General features: G+C 41.3%; 1 protein-coding gene across 2 annotated transcripts in view; it reads left to right on the top strand.

Moving 5' to 3' along the window:
* LOC307259062 (zinc finger protein 516-like) overlaps positions 1 to 11,768 on the top strand; it is a 63,687-nt gene that overhangs the window by 2,920 nt on the left and 48,999 nt on the right. For both annotated transcript variants that reach the window (XM_080038789.1, XM_080038790.1), the window contains exon 2: positions 445 to 615. The gene's annotated coding sequence lies outside the window, so the exon portion shown is untranslated. The remainder of the gene's footprint in view (positions 1 to 444; positions 616 to 11,768) is intronic.

The raw sequence follows: 11,768 nt of genomic DNA, 5'->3' as shown, positions 1-11,768 counted from the left end.
CATCCCTACATGTGATATAGTTACTAATAATAGCATAAGATTGATCCCTCAATGGGCTATAATGCACGTCCTCAATATGGGACCCATAATTCAAGTCATAGGTAGGCCTACATGTGTGTTAAAATAGGCCTACTCTACGTGTAAGCACACATAGACATTGTGAAAAATTCCCCAAAAGTTCCCACTTAACCTAATTTTAGTCCGGAATTCCTCCTTTGGCCATTTTTTTTTTTTTTTTTTTACTTTTTGAGTCACGGCGTTTCCGACATCACCTGAAGGCGGCAGAGCAGTGAAACGACAAGAGACAAGAGAGAGAGAGAGAGAGAGAGAGAGAGAGAGAGAGAGAGAGAGAGAGAGAGAGCGAAGAACCTGTACTGCTCCACACAACACAAGGAGATAGGAATTCGCCACAGATCATATTAATTCTTCGCGATTTTTTTGCAGAGTTGAATCCCGGGTCGCCGTTGTCAGTCGCTGCGTCTGGAAGATACGTCTTGTCTCCTCTCATCTCTGGCGGATCTGGACTCTTTTACATTATTTTTTGTTTTGTTTTTTTTTGGTTTTGTTGGAGAGCTGCACCGGTCTGCTGTTCGGTGCGTGCGTGAGACTACACTGGTAAGGAAGTGACTGTGTATCATTATTTATTGTTTGTTATTTCGGAGGGTGCGTTCTTTCGTGCTGCTGCCAAGGCGTCTGCTGTTGCCGCTATAGTGCAATCTTTAGGCTATTACAGACTCTTTGCTTTTTTTTTAACCAAGTCATTTCCTTACAGAGTGGACACGGGGGGGGGGGGGGGGGGGGGGGGGGGGGAGAGGGGGGGGGGGTCTGATTAAGAAACGGACAGCAAAAGTACATGTGCTACGGGGGAGATAAGGGTCATTTTGAGGAATGTTTGCCAGATAACACAGCGGATCCTTGCGAAAAAAAAAATAGAGCCCACAGTCGACTCATAGCCTACATTTAGGAAAGGTGCTCTCCAGATATATATATAGGCTAAATCAAGTTCTTAGAGGAATGTTAGTAGAGTGAATTAGCAGGCGGTGTTAAAGTGTTATAAAGACAGCTATAAACTTACTGACCAGTAGCAGCAGCAGGAGGAGTGCCTCAGTGAAAATGATAGTTATATCATGGGTGATAATAGGAGGAAGTGTAGGCTACATAAAGGTCATATAAAAGCTGTGAAACATTAAAGGTGCCCATTATGTGTATCATTGTAGGATTGCCGTAGTGATCCTTCCTAAGGGGCAGGCTGGAGTAGTTATCAGACATGATAGTTATGTAAAAAGAATAGTTTGCTGTTGAGAGAGAGAGAGAGAGAGAGAGAGAGAGAGAGAGAGAGAGAGAGAGAGAAATAAATAAAAGGACATTGCGCGCGTGCCCGTTCCTCGACGTGCGCGCGCACGGGTGTCAAAGCACACTCATTTCAATGCTGTTTACAGTTTAAGGAATACAAATGAGTAGTCTACCAAAGAAAAGTAGGCGTTGTCTTATCTGGTGTTGTTGGAATTTTTGATTTGGAATAGGGCTGACTGTTGCTGGAGTGCTCTCACACACACACACACACACACACACACGCACGCACGCACACACACACACACACACACACACACACACACACACACACTGACAGTGTGCCTACAGTATTCCTGTTTTCACTTGTGTGCAGTACTCGGCTGTCTTTTACCATATGTTGTCTTTTCAACTTCTATGAATGCCTATGTGTGTGTGTTGGTGCTTGCTCTGTGACATAGGCATTGTATTGTGCATGGTGGTATCCCTTCCTGTAATGATCTTGTCCAATACTCACAGTGTGCATGCATGGGATCATCTCGTCAGCTGTGAGTCCTTTTTTTTTGTCAATTTTCTCCAGTGTAAGGTCACTCACACACACACACACACACACACACACACACACACACACACACACACACACACACACACACACACACACACACACACACACACACACACACACACACACACACACACACACACACACACACACACACACACACAGGCATAGAAAGATAGAGAGAGAGAGCGGGTGGGAGGGAGGGAGGAAGGGAGGGAGACAGAGCGTTGTTTTGCAGACAGGATTACATTGTCTCTCCCTCATGTCAGATTTCAGACGTTATGTGAAACATTTTCTTTCTCCAGCCCACAGCTCCTCTCACTCTGTGCTTTTATACTCTCCGGTGAATACAACACCGCCGTGCCACAGCAATAGCCTATATGAGTGATCGAACTTCCCCCAAAATTGACTTGTCAGTCAGATGATACACAATCGCTCCAACACATGAATACAGTAGTAGCAGGAATGGATTTGTAGGGGAAACACATTTTTTTGGAACACTGTCTTGATTTGTTGTGCTCTGGTAGACAATATGTCATGCTTGTTTTGTTTTTTTCTACACATCTGGTCAAGGCAAAAAGCCACACTCACCTGAAGGCTTACGTCTATACCTGAAGGATTTTCTCAGAGGGTTATGTCATACGAGCGTCACTTCTGAGATCACCTGTTGAGCTATGTTGATGGAGGCAGTAGATAAAAGGGAACCGGAGCTGTTTGTTTGAATGTGATGTATAGTGGCTATAACATCAGTGGACTCAATACAAATTGGATGCGGGGTTAAATCAAGCTTATGCCGCAGTCTAACATATTCACAAACTTAGAGCTCCCTTAAGAGCGCACACATGACTATAGTATAGAGTGAAGCTTTTTTTTGTGTATGATTACCCTCCTCCGGCCACTGTGCCTCTTTACCAGGCACTGAATAAATGCTGCCTATATTCGGCTTTTGACAATACGTCTGTTTTGTCTTTCGTCAGCAACTTGTGTGCTTACAAAATACTTTTTCTGTGTGCCTTATTGTAATCAAACTTCCAAGAAAATACCGTGACTCTTTGTCTCTTCCAAAAACTTGTCTTTAATGTGAAGTTCAACCCCCCCACCCCCACCCCCACCCTCACCCCCACCCCACAACCCTTTCTTTTTGTTCCTATCTGTAGGAGTAAAATTAGCAAATTTAATTTTTTTGTTTGTTTGTTGGTATGTTCCCTTCAGTTTTTGTGGAAGTGTTTTATTGGTGTGGGTGAAAAACAATGAGGACAAGGCAGGGCTTTGTGGTAGCATAAATGCATTTTTTAACCCATGTGAATGAATGGGCGCCTCACATTCCACAGCAGCAGGCCCTTTACTGAATGGCAGCACTAACTCGGCTGTTTTCATTACTCATTACTGCCTTGTGCCTTTTCACCATGGACATAGTCATTTACCTTCCAAAAAAAAAAACTAGTGGGGGGTTCAACAACATAAAGACTCCTTCGTAGGCGTTTTTTTTTTTAAAGCTAATACCACTGAGTAGCATATGGGGCAAACTGCTACTCAGCAGTTAATATTAAAGTACCCAGGAGGCTACCTTTGAGGAAGTCATGTCCGAAAAGAGTTCCACAAGCAAGTTAGTCAGGCTGTACTTGATCATATTCAATACACTCTGTCCTGTATTACATTTTAATTGCTGCCCTGCCTTACTTTTCCGTCCCTGCCCAAATAGCTCGTTTTGTTGTCATGTGGTTTTGAACTACAATGAATCGGTAAAATAGTAAAGATGTCAAGTCATCCAAAATGTTCTGTTAGCCATGGATCAAGGGAAAATGTGTTATGTGTGAGGTGTTGCTGGAAGTGACACCCAACTATGTGGTTCACTTCAGCATTGCACAGATTTACGGCCCCTTTTAGTTTGTTAGTTTGGTTTTCTGGCTCGCAACTTTACTGTGTTGGTTCCCTCTCAAGGCTCCTATATGGCGTAATTTTCCTAAAAAAAAAGAGAGAAAACTCCCAAAATCCACATTGTATCCAGTCCGCCCTTTCTACAAGAAAGCAAATGTTGGCCTCAAATAAGTTCACGTGTTAACGTTCAAAACTAAAATTCTAGCAGCTGTTCCTTTTTTGTGTTTTTGTGGGGATTTGACAAAAAAATCGAAATGCAAAAATAAGTAAATTAGGGAGCGCTTCTCTCTTTGCCGGGTGGTCCAGACAGTCATTCACATCACCCCCGGTACGAGGTGGAGTGTCTGTTCTGGGGTGGGTGACGCCATTGATCTCCCTCCCCCGGTGCATGCTGGGGGTTTTCCACTCTGAAAGGGCAATCTGACTGTGTTAGCCTAGAAACACCAAGCTCCTGGATTAAATTATAAATGAGCCCCTCCATGGGAAACGTACTGCTTACTCACACAGGGAATTTGCATTTGTCACCCCACACATTTCATATCCATCCTTCAACATTTCTTTGGCTGCCCATTTTCGGTGACACTTTTGGTTAACAGGTGGGTAGTAAATCCCCTTTATTTGGGTCACACCTGTATCCTCGTTCCCACCCCAGAGTGGATCAATAGAGTGTCTGGCAAGCTAAAGCAGAACGTTGCAGGTATCCTAAGGTGTGAAGCCTGATAGCTGCCGTCTCAATTAGACCCATGGAAAATGATATAGTAATCGTAGGATTAAGATAGATATAGGGTTAGGGTTGATGGGGGGTATAGGGGAGGTGCTGGCAGGGGGGGATTTAAGCACAGGGACATTTTAGCCGTCACACTTTGTGGTTGGGGAGGGGGGAGAGGAAGGTGGTAGCGGTGTTGTGTTGGGTTCAACTGTTGCACATTCTGAGATTTCTTGATATATTTGGAGCTGAGGTTGTTTTCATGAATCTTAACCATTATGTCACAGATTCAGTTTGCTGTTGCGGAAAGCCCCTCTGATAGAGCATGCCCTCACGGGACCAGAGAACTCACCAGAAAAAACGCTACATGGATATTTTTTAGACAAGTTGAGCATGAGAGCTGTGTGTTGACTTGTAAAAAAGTTAGAGTTATCAGTCGGACGGCTGTGGCGACGTGGGTAGAGCGGTCGTCCACTGGAGTGCAGGGTTGGTGATTCGATCCCCCGTCTCCCCACCGCATAATGAAATGTCCATACTGAATCCTAAATTCCTCCTTGTTAGCTTGCACCCTGCGTGGTAGCTGCTGCTATCGGTGTATGAATATGTGTGTGATAGGGTGAATGTGTACAAAACAATGTAAAGTGCTTTGGGTCTCTGACAAAACCAGGGAAAGCGCTATATAAGTGGAGTCCATTTACCACAAACAATGAATTTGTTAACTGAAAATGAGACGCTTAGAACTCGATTCAAGTGAAGTTAATGAAGTGGAAAAGAAAAACTTCACACATTTTGTTTACTGTGATTATTTAATACAGCTTTAATGTTCCAGTTGAGTGCCTAATAAAACTATCATAGCGGTATTTATACAAGCCCTGTCATTAGTTAAAGTAACAACAGCTGAATGTGGGTGAGGAAACAACCCACACCTATTAGCTGCTGCTGTATTCCACATGCCTTATATATATAATACACATAACAAAAAGGCTACATTATAAATATTATTACCACTTTTGCGCAAATTCCACAATTGTTTAACCCGGACGGCTTATTGCAACCTATTGAATTGAAAATCAATATTTGGAGCCGCGCCATTAAAATAAGTGGATGTAGAGCCTACACACTTAATAAAGTCCACAGTGAGTGAGTTTCGGTTTAGAAATATAGGGCACTCCTGCTTTACAAACACAGTCATGGACAGTGTTTATAACAAACATTTATATCGTCATTTCTTTGTTTTGAGCACTACTAAATATTTTAATGACAAAAGCAGATGTGCAGCTATTAGGAGACAGTTTAAAAAAATACACATTCCTAAAGTTAGGGTTAGGGAACATTTTACAGACACCTACATTTTGTGTTGGGTTAGGGTTGAGCCAAAATAATGTGTCTGACAATCTGCCTTGTCAGATTAGAAGCTGTAATAATTAATAAAGAAGGTCCTGAGCCATTGAAAAGGCTGAAGCCATTACTTAAAATCAAGAGGTAGACCAAACTGAGTGGCTGCTAATCTGCTAATCAGGGTCGGATATCGACCCCCATTTATCAGCGCAGCGCCGACTGAGGCCCGCTCACGGCATCCTGCGCATGCACTGATGCAAGCTGCTTTAGAGCTCCCTTGTCAATGCATAGAGTACATCAGTTGCATTGAATTGGATACTTTGGTTTCAAATAGAGGCCCGTTTTGTGCATTAAAAGCCACAATGTCCATCAGCGTCGCTCATGTCGATTTTTCCATCTTCCACATAATTGATGAGCCGATGAAATAACAATGGCCAAGAGCTCAAGATGTGGCGGATTCATTAGGTGTGCTTATCATGTATTTCTAAGCGGACACATAGTGATCATAGTTAATAGATTTTTTTTTTTTTTTGCCCGGCGCCTCTGAACCCGACGCTTTGGCCATTGTTGCCCGTGATTGCTGCGGGATTAAAGGAGGAGAAATAAGCTTAGCTGGGGAGAAATAGCCCAGAGAACCACGTGGCTGTGATCAGGGATTGGGAGAGAGAGGGAGAGAGAGAGAGAGAGCGAGAGAGAGAGAGAGAGAGAGAAGGGGAGAGCTGCCCAAGGGAAGGCACCACACTCTTTGTCCAGCCCCAGATGTCACTGTAGTAGACTACCATTATTGATCCGCTGCTTTACACACATCCTGCGTACACACACACGAACACACACACACACACACACACACACACACACACACACACACACACACACACACACACACACACGCACACACACACACACACACACACACACACACACACACAAGATCACTGATTGATAGTCAACATGCAATATTGTTTAATAAAGCAATGGACCACGAGACATGTATTATAGTATCAGTTAAAGCATATTATGTCTCATAGAGTGGATTAAGCGTTGGAGTTGCCTAGTCATCTGTAAAACCAGCTTTTCTGGCCTCCGCATTCTTTCTATACCTCGTCTATCTTGTCTCAAGGCCGTGCCCTTCCTAATGGCCTTCTTCATATTTGATGGGCCACAGTACACAAACTATTTTTTTTTCTCTGCTGAGTATAGGGAGGGGACATGGCAGTGGCACCCAAACTTAATCCAAACTCACAGCAGCCCACAGGGCATTAAGGGTGGGTGGGGGTTGGGTGGACTGTTTGCTAAGCAGAGAGCCTCCTTTTTTTTAAGCATTCACCACTTTCTGTTCCAGCTAATAGACAGGCTCTAAATGGGGAATGAAAAAGTCTAACCAAAAAGTAAAACAAGTCTCATTACATTATAGTATACAACTCTAGGGTTATTTATTATGGTTCACAAAGCAAGGCCCGGCTTTGTTATGCAGCTGTTTTTGGAACGAGGAGAAGTAGTTAGAGTAAGTGTTGGTGGCCACCGCGGCCGGCCGTAGCAGACAAAGAAAGGAGTGTCACCCCATACAGGAGCTCAAACTTCATTAGCAGAATAAACCAAACATTTCAAGGGACTTCTGGGAAGTGGGGAGCAGAAAGGGCGACAGAAAGTATTAGGGACAGTCAGCTGGAAACAAAATAAATAGAAAATGAACCTTTAAATCAACTTTAAAAGGTATTTGCAAATATTTGCAACCTGTCATTTTTACTCCAGTTTCAAGTTGATGCAAATATGTAGCTCCTACCTATACTCCACCCATTTAGTCACTCTACACACACATACACACACACACACACACACACACACACACACACACACACGGTACTGTCTAATCTCTCTCAAGAAAAAAACTGCCGTTAGCCCATATTTGAGTATGAAAACAACTCAACATCCAACAAACTTATATGCTTGTTCTTTGCTCTCCCACTAGACTTTTATGTCCGCCTCTTATGCCCTACATTCTCTACATCGTTTGTGTCGTCTATTAGTCTCATGAAGACCCTCATTTCTTTGTGTTTTGAGTAAATGGAAGAGAGTGGATGTAGTTAGTGCAGATGGAAGGCCAGTGATGTTGCATGTCTGACCAACTCAGGGAAACAAGCTGGAAATGTCTGGGGGCTATACTGCAGCTAATCATTCAAGCCCACAGAGGAACTGATCGTTAGCCTGCTGATGTCAGCCTAACCTTGCTGCGCTGCGATCCATTGAGTGTGTGTGTGTGTGTGTGTGTGTGTGTGTGTGTGTGTGTGTGTGTGTGTGTGTGTGTGTGTGTGTGTGTGCGGGCGGGGGATGGGTTGGGGGGGGGGGGTGCGGTTTATAGATGGCCGGAAGTTTTTTTGGTTTTTATCCTGTTTGCTTTTCCTGATCATTATAGAGCAGAACAACCTGAGTCCTCTTCCTCAATTATGGGATAAGAAGAACTCACAAACACAACGGCCATTATTTTCTATCAGATATTCATACTCCTCCAAAAGAAACAATACATAAAAAGTTTGCTTTTTTTAGACGACGAGCATGGACCTTTTACTCAGCGCTGTTATTGACGTGCCCAATGTGTCTCTATTGTTATGTCCTTTGGCTGTGGGGGGAAAAGAAAGGAACTCCTGCTCTGGTGAAGGGCAGCAGACCCACTCATATGGAAATACAGAGGGGCAGTTTGATTCCTCCTTTTGATGCCAGAAACTGCTGTTGCTGCTCCCTTAGAAAAACAGTCAAAAGAATGAATAATAGACACAACAAGTGACCATATTTGTCCAATGCAAGAAGCTTATCAGCCAAATAGAAAAGCTTAAAAAAAATCCAAATTTGGGCAATACTACTCTTATCATAGTGATATACTGACACAGTCTTACTCCCTCTGTTTCTATACTCAGACTGGATATGCTAGTGTGTAGTGAAGACAGGGGATTAGGGAGGGAGTAATAGGGGAGCTGTGGCAGGGTCAAGCAGGCTTTAGGGTCATTGAGGACATAGGTGAGGAGAAGGAGGGGGGGGGGGCAGGGGTATCCCAAATCCACTACTTGTTTTTTTTTAAAGATACAGTTCAACTGTGCGTGCATGCTTGAGGGTGAGAAAGCAGTATGCATGTTTATCCATGTTTCTTCTCTGAGGGCTTCTATTCAAGGAAAGAAGAGAATATACTAAGTAAAAGCAGACCCTTTCATCTCCCTATCATATGCGTGTGAAAAAAAAAATGTTACGACAAAGACAGCTGGTCTTAGGGGGCGCCCTTAGCTCAGTTGGCAGGGCGTCCCTCCCCCCCCCCGGGGCCGGGCCCAGCAGCAGACCCGGGTTCGATTCCCGCCCGCGGTCGTTCTCATGTCACTCCCCTCTCTGCCCCATTTCACCTCTGTCTCTTCTCACTATCAATAAAGCATAAAAAATGCCAAAAAAAGATCTTAAAAAAAAAAAAGACAGCTGGTCTGAGACAGAAGTAGCACAAATACCTCTCATTCACTTCAGTGTTGTTATGACTGTGAGTGATATATACGTGACACACTACTACACTCTCTCTCAAGCGAGACCCTTGTTGTCGCCCCAGCCGGGCTTTGATCCTAGAGATTACCCTTGCTTATCACCACAAATGGCTTTTTTGTTTGACAAGATGGATATTTTTATTACATGATATTGAATGAGTGCGCGTCGATTTTTTTTACACATCAAAGTCTGTTTACAGGTGCACTGCTGTATATTGGAGAGAGAGAGAGAGGAAAATAACAGCATAAAGGCTTAGCCAGAGAGAGGACTGCATGTTGTTCACAGTCTGATAAATGGCCTCCAGTGATAAGTGATGTAACGGGAGTCGGTTTGGGTGTTTGCACGAACTTGGAAGAGTATTAAAGACGTTAATACTGTCAGAGGGAGTGATACAGTTTTGCTCATAATAAAATGTTATATTATCCGCAGGCTCCCCGGGGAAAAGTTACCAGCAAAGTAAAAGTGACAAATTGATTGTGCTTCAAGTCAACGTTGTTTGTTGAACTTAACTTAATAAATCATTTTCCATTGGTCAATCTATACATTTGGGTACAGGGCGCATCAATTTAATTAATATCATCGTTGTAGAACCTTGTCATCCCCACTGACTTATCATTATAATTGCTGAAACATGTATTGCATTGGACTTGATATGCTATATATATAAAATGCCTGAGTATCTTATAACTTGGTGAACCCTGATTGTTGGTAATGTGGGCAGCAGGCCCGGGTTCTTCAACACATACCCGTATCGATTATTTTAAACTGTCCATTGGGAGCCTAACAATGTAATGGTATATACAACTGTGGTGTAAGACAATCTAAACCCAGAGATATGTTGTTGTTTTTTTATAAATATAATATCCGGTGTATTTACCCCTTTAAGAGAAAAAAAAACACCATACTTTCTTAACCTTCAGTGCATCCTTAAAAAAAATCACACTCTGCCTCCTTCGGCGCTTAAGATGTCACTTTGGATTGATATGTAGATAAAAATAACATAAATGTATTTTTCCACCAATTTTTTTTTATAACTTTCTTTTTCAACTCGAGTCCTCACCATACAAACCATATTCATCTTTATTTTAAGGATTTTAACCCTTTAAATTCCAGTTGTTTTAGAAAAAGTCACTTGTTTTTTTTGATGGAAAAACACAAAATATCAATTAAAAGCTAAATAATTAGTCTGAATTGGATTTTTTTGAGGGGGATTATAAGAGTGTGATAGATGTAAAAAATGTGCAATGAAATTGATTTGAATGCATTTTTATATTTTTTTATATCTAAGATTTAAAAAAAGACTCACACTCAGCCTCCTTCGGCGCTTAAGATGTCACTTTGGATTGATATGTAGATAAAAATAACATGAATGTATTTTTCCACCAATTTTTTTTTATAACTTTCTTTTTCAACTCGAGTCCTCACCATACAAACCATATTCATCTTTATTTTAAGGATTTTAACCCTTTAAATTCCAGATGTTTTAGAAAAAGTCACTCGTTTTTTTTAATGGAAAAACACAAAATATCAATTAAAAGCTAAATAATTAGTCTGAATTGGATTTTTTTGAGGGGGATAATAAGAGTGTGATAGATGTAAAAAATGTGCAATGAAATTGATTTGAATGCATTTTTATATTTTTTTATATCTAAGATTTAAAAAAAGACTCACACTCAGCCTCCTTCGGCGCTTAAGATGTCACTTTGGATTGATATGTAGATAAAAATAACATGAATGTATTTTTCCACAATTTTTTTTTATAACTTTCTTTTTCAACTCGAGTCCTCACCATACAAACCATATTCATCTTTATTTTAAGGATTTTAACCCTTTAAATTCCAGATGTTTTAGAAAAAGTCACTCGTTTTTTTTAAAGAAAAAACACAAAAAATAAAAAGCTAAATAATAATTAGTCTAAATTGGATTTTTTTTGAGTGGGATTAGAAGAGTGTGATAGATGTCAAGAATTAACAATAATATTGAATTGAATGCATTTCTATTCTTTTTGCTATTTAAGATTTAAAATGTGCCCTCCATTAAGGGCCATTGTACGGCACGCAGAATTCTATTAAAACCACACTTTTTGACCCTGCTGCCAAAAGATGAGAGAAACTGATTTTTTTATTATTCTTTTGGTTCCTTGTACTAATGTCTTGACATTTTCCATTTTTTGTGTTTTTTACTAGTTGTTGCTAATTTCACACATATGCCAGTGTTTCAACTACAGGCTAAAATGTAAATTTGCACTCCCTTGCTACTTAGGCCACTGCAGGCTACATGAATAAAATATTTGAGATAACATGCCCTGTGTTGGAGCCATTTAGAGATTTTTTGTGTTTAATATATTTTAAGGAAATACATTTTTAGTTTATGGCAAATTATGATTTATGAATTAAGTGTAGTAAATATTAATCATGTTTATTCATATGTATATCAGCGCATCTTGCTTATGTGGTGATTGGTAATGTGTGTCACCTG

This window comes from Ammodytes marinus, assembly GCF_949987685.1.
Source record: "Ammodytes marinus genome assembly, chromosome: 13".
In the NCBI taxonomy this organism is placed as follows: Eukaryota; Metazoa; Chordata; class Actinopteri; order Uranoscopiformes; family Ammodytidae; genus Ammodytes; species Ammodytes marinus.
Note: the sequence above shows the minus strand (reverse complement) of the source record. Positions and strands in the feature narration are given on the sequence as shown.